This window comes from Heterodontus francisci, unplaced genomic scaffold (genome assembly GCF_036365525.1).
Source record: "Heterodontus francisci isolate sHetFra1 unplaced genomic scaffold, sHetFra1.hap1 HAP1_SCAFFOLD_503, whole genome shotgun sequence".
NCBI lineage: Eukaryota > Metazoa > Chordata > Chondrichthyes > Heterodontiformes > Heterodontidae > Heterodontus > Heterodontus francisci.
This window is the reverse complement of record NW_027141682.1, coordinates 166,697-172,696: the sequence shown is the minus strand read 5'-3', so window position 1 is coordinate 172,696 and position 6,000 is coordinate 166,697.

The window sequence follows — 6,000 nt, the reverse complement described above, 5'->3', positions numbered from 1 at the left end:
GCTGACATTTTCTGATTCCTGTACATGGACACCCAGTTTCCTCATACCGCAGCATTCTGCCGTCTCCCACCACATAAATAATAGTCTTCTTTTCTGTGATTCCCACCGAAGTGAAAACCTCACATCGTACTCCACGTTATACTCCATCTGCCACATTTTCTCCACTCACTTAACTTATCTATTTCCCTCTGCAGACTATGTTTACCCTCATCACAACTTGCTTTCCTACCAATCTTCGCCTCCGCAACAAATTTGGCTACAGGACTTCATCCAAGTCATTATTATTGACTGTAAAACTTTGAGGCTCCAGCACTGATCCCTGTTGTACTCCACTAGTTACAGCTTTTCACCCTGAAAATAATCCATTCATCCCGACTCTCTGCGTCCTATTATTTAGCTAATCCTCTTTTCATGCTGATATATCGACTCTTAGGCTGTTTCCAGTGACGTTCCACAGGGCTCGCTAATAGATCCACTACTTTTTGTGCGATATATTTAGGATTTGGACGTAACTAGGGGAAATGATCAAAACGATTTCAGGCGATACAAAAAAAATGGCACATTGGTTGATGGACAGAAGAATACCTGTGGACTGCAGGAAGATGTTAATGGACTAGCCAGGTGGGCAGACAAGTGGCAAATGGTATTCAACGCAGAGACGTGTGAGGTGATGAATTTGGGGAGGTCGAGCTCGGAAAAGTAATACACAATTAATGGTAGAATCCTTCCAGGTGTAGAAGAAGTGTGGGATCTTGGAGTGAATGTTCACAGATCCATGAAGATAGCAGGACAGCTCGCTAAGAGAGTTAAGAAGTATAGGTAATACGTTTCCTTTATTACCCGAGGTGCAGAATAGGAGGTTATGCTGTTAGTATATAAGTCATTGGTTGGGCCAAGCCGTGAGTACTTTGTGCAGTTCCGGTCACCACATTACAGACAGGATTTAATTGCACTAGAGAGGGTACAGAGCAAATTTACGAGGATGTTGCCAGGTCTGGAAAAATGCTGCTATGCGGAAATATTGGATAGGCTGGGACTGTTATGCTGGAACAGAGAAGTCTGAGGTGAGGTTTGATTGAAATTTACAAAGTTTTGAGGGGCCCGGCTAGAGTGTATGTGATGGGCCTATTTACCTTCGCAGAGAGGTCAGTGACAAGGGGTCATAGATGTAAAGTGAAACAAAAACAGGAAACGCAGGAAGTACTCAGCAGGTCTGGCAGTATCTGTGGAGAGAGAAACAGAGTTAACCTTGCATGACTGTGACCCCTCATCAGAACCTTCATCATTGACCTGAAGCATGAGGCAGGGAAGGTTGTAGGGGTGGAGGAGGTTACAGAGATCATGAGGGTTATAGGGCTGAGGACGTGACAGAGAGAGGGAGCGTTGTAGAGCCTGGAGTAGGTGACAGATTTGGGGAAAGTTGTCGGTCCTGGAGGAGGTGACAGAGATAGGACAAGTTATAGGTGCTGGAGGAGGCAGCAGAGATAGGGAGGGCTGTAGGGGTGGAGGTGGTTACAGAGATGGAGAAGGTTGTGGTGCTGGAGGAGGTGACAGAGATAGGGAGGATTGTAGGGCCCGGAGGAGGTTACAGAGAAAGGTTCTGCTGTCACTGCTGGAGGAGATTACAGAGATAGGGAGTGTTGTCGGGGCTGGAGGGGTTTAGAGAAATTGGGAGGGTTGTAGGGGCTGAGGAGGTTACAGAGATATGGAGGGTTGTAGGGGATGGAAGAGGTTACAAAGATCTGGAGGGTTGTCGGGGCTGGCGGTGTTGAGACATAGGGAGAGCTGCAGAGGTGGGAGAAGGTGATTGACCTGGGGAGGGCTGTTGGGCTGGAAGATGCGACAGAGCCCGGGAGGGTTCTGGGGGATGGACGATGTTACAGGGATGGGGAGTGTTGATGGGGTGGAGGAGGTTACAGAGCTAGGGAGGGTTGTAGTGGCTGGAGGAGATTACAGAGATAAGGAGGGTTGTAGGGACTGGGGAATGTGACAGAGCCCGGGAGGGTTCTAGGGGATGGACGATGTTACAGGGATGGGGAGTATTGATGGGATGGAGGAGGTTACAGAGCAAAGGGACGGTTGTATGGGCTGGAGGGGGTTGCAGAAGTAGGGAGAGTTGTAGGGGCTGGGGAATGTGACAGAGCTGGGAAATGTGACAGAGCCCGGGAGGGTTCTCGGGGATGGACGATGTTACAGTGATGGGGAGTGTTGATGAGGTGGAGGATATTACAGAGATAAGGAGGGTTGTAGGGACTGGAGGAGATTACAGAGATCAGGAGGGTTGTAGCGGGTAGAGGGGTTTACAGAGATATTGAGGGTTGTTGGGGCAGAAGTTTTGAGAGGTAGGAAGGGATGTAGAGGCTGGATGGAGTTTACAGAGATAGGGATAGTTTTAGATGCTGGAGGATGTTACAGATTTGCGAGTAGTTTTAGGGGCTGGAGGAGGTTAGAGTGTGAGGCAGGGATCTTGCTCTGGAGGTGGTTACAGCGATAGGGAGCGTTGTTGGGGCTGGAGTAGGGGCCAGAGATGGGGAGAGTTGTAGCATTTGGAAGAGGTTACAGAGCTAGGGAGGGATGGAGGAGGTTTCAGTGATAGGGAGGGTGATTTGGGCTCAAGGCGGTTAAAGAGATAGGGAGGGTTGTCGGGGCTGTAGGATGTGACAGAGGTAGGTAGGGTTGTAGGACGTGGAGGATTTGACAGAGCTAGGGAGGGTTGCAAGGGCTGGAAGATGTAACAGGGTTAGGAAGGTTTGTTGGGGATGAGAAGGTTACAGAGTTAGAGGGGGTTGCCTGGGTTTGAGAAGGTGACAGAGCTGGAGAGGGCTGTAGGGGCTGGAGGAGTTTACAGGGTTAGGGAGGTTTGTAGGTGCAGGAAGAGGTCATAGAGATAGGGAGGGTTGTCGGGGCTGGAGGATGTGACAAGATAGGGATAGTTGTAGGGACTAGAGGAAGTGATAAAGATAAGGAGGGTTCGAGGGGAGGGAGGCGTTTGCAGACGTATGGAAGGTTGTAGCTGCTGAGGAGGTTACAAAGATGGCGAGTGTTGGGGGCTAAGGCGGTAACAGAGCAAGGTCTGGTTGTAGCATCTGGTGCAGGTTGCAGAGATAAGGGAGTGCTGTCCGGGCTGGAGGAGGTGACAGAGGTAGTGAGTGTTGAGGTGCTGAGAAGGTAACAGAGATGGGGAGGGTTGTAGCGACTGGAGGAGGTGACAGAGATAGAGAAGTTAGTAGGGGCTGGAGGAGGTCATAGACATAGGGAGTGTTGTAGGGGCTGAGGAGGTAAAAGACGTAGGGAGAGTTGGGGTGCCGAGGAGGTAACAGAGCGAGGAGGGTTGTAGGGTATGGAGGAGGTTGCAGAAATAGGGAGGGTTTTATGGGTTGGAGGAGGTGACAGAGATGGGGAGATTGGGTGCTCACTGGACACAGGTGTGGTGCTGTAGGATTGGAGAACAGCTGACATTGTACCTCTGTTTAAAAAGGGAGCGAAGGATTGCAAACCAGTCAGTGTAACCTCAGTAGTGGGCAAATGATTGGAATATATTCTGAGAGACAGGAAAAACTGTCACTCAGAAAGAATATAGAACATCGAGCAGTGAAGGCAGTTTGGCCCACGATGTTGTGCCGAACCTTTAACCTACTCTAAGATCAAACTAACTAACTACCCTTCATTCTACTATCATCCATGTACCTATCCAAGAGTCGCTTAAATGCCCCTAATGTATCTGCTTCTACAACCACCGCAGTAGGCGCATTCCACGCACCCACCACTCTTTGTGTAAAGAACCTACCTCTGACATCTCCCCGAAACATTCCTCCAATCACCTTAAAATTATGCCCCCTGGTGATTGCCCTTTCCACCCTGGGAAAACGTCTCTTCCTATCTACTCTATCTATGCCTCTCATCATCTTGTACCCCTCTATCAAGTCACCTCTCATCTTTCTTCGCTCCAATGAGAAAAGCCCGAGCTCCCTCAATCTTTCTTCGTAGGACATGCCCTCCAGTCCAGGCAGCATCCTGGTAAATCTCCTCTGCACTCTCTCTAAAGCTTCCACATCCTTGCTAAAATGAGGCGACGAGAACTGAACACAATATTCCAAGTGTGGTCTAACCAGGTCTTTATAGAGCTGCAGCATAACATTTGCGGCTCTTAAACTCAATCCCCCTGTTAATGAAAGACAACACACAATACGCCTTCTTAACAAACCTATCAAATTGGGTGGCAACTTTGAGCGATCGATGGACATGGACCCCAAGATCCCTCTGTTTCTCCACACTACCAAGAATCCTATCTTTAAGCCTATATTCCGCATTCAAATTCAAACTTCCAAAATGAATCACTTCACACATTTCCAGGTTGAACTCCATCTGTCACTTCTCAGCACAGCTCTGCATCCTGTCAATGTCCCGTTGCAACTGACAACCGCCTTCCACACTATCCACAATTCCAGCAACAGACGTGTCATCGGCAAACTTGCTAACCCAGCCTTTCACTTCCTCATCCAAGTCATTTATAAAAATCACAAAGAGCAGAGGTCCCAGAACAGATCCTTGTGGAACACCACTGGTCACCGAACTCCATGCTGAATACTTTCCATCCACTACCACACTCTGACTTCGATGGGTAAGCCAATTTTTATCCAGACAGCCAACTTTCCCTGAATCCCATGCCTCCTGACTTTCTGAATGAGCCTACCATGGGGAACCTTATCAAACGCCTTGCTAAAATCCATATACACCACATCCACTGCTCTTCCTTCATCAATGTGTTTTGTCACATCTTCAAAGAATTCAATAAGGCTTGTGAGGCATGACCTGCCCCACACAAAGCCATGCTGACTGTTTCTAATCAAACTATGCTTTTCCAAATAATCATAAATCCTGTCTCTCAGAATCCTCTCCAATAATTTGTCCAGTACCGACGTAAGACTAACTGGTATATAATTCCCAGGGTTATCCCTATTCCCTTTATTGAAGAAGGGAACAACATTTGCCACCCTCCAATCATCCGGTACTACTCCAGAGGACAGTGAAGACGCAGAGATCATCGCCAAATGCGCAGCAATCTCTTCCGTCGATTCCCGTAATATCCTTGGGTATATCCCGTCTGGTCCCGGGGACTTATCTGTCCTCATATCATTCAATATTTCCAGCACATCCTCCCTCTTAAACTCAACCTGTTCGAGCGCATCAGCCTGTTCCACGCTGTCCCCACAAACGACCAGGTTCCTCTCACTAGTGAATACTGAAGCAAAGTATTCATTTAGGACCTACCCTACCTCTTCCGACTCCAGGCACATGTTCCCTCCACGATCCCTGATCTGCCCTCCCCTCACTCTGGCCATCCTCCTGTTCCTCACGTAAGTGTAGAACGCCTTGGGATTTTCCTTAATCCTACCCGCCAAGACTTTTTCATGCCTCCTTCTAGCCCTCCTAAGTCCATTCTTCAGTTCCTTCCTGGCTACCTTGTAACCCTCTAGAGCCCTGTCTGATCCTTGCTTCCTCAACCTTAAGTAAGCTTCCTTCTTCTTCTTGACTAGCTGTTCCACATCTCTTGTCATCCAACGTTCCTTTACCCTACCATCCCTTCCCTGCCTCATTGGGACAAACCGATCCAGCAGTCGCAGCAAGTGCTCCCTAAACAACCTCCACATTTCTGTCGTGCATTTCCCTGAGAACATCTGTTCCCAATTTATGCTCCCCAGTTCCTGCCTAATAGCATTGTAATTCCCCCTCCCCCAATTAAATATTTTCCCATCCCGTCTGCTCCTGTTCCTCTCCATGACTATCGTAAAGGTCAGGGAGTTATGATCACTATCACCGAAATGCTCTCCCACCGAGAGATCTGCCACCTGGCCTGGTTCGTTGCCAAGCACCAAGTCCAAAATAGTCTCCCCTCTCGTCGGCCTATCGACAGATTGAGTCAGGAAATCTTCCTGGACACACCTGACAAAATCTGCTCCATCCAAACTATTTGCACTAAGGAGGTTCCAATCAAAAGTA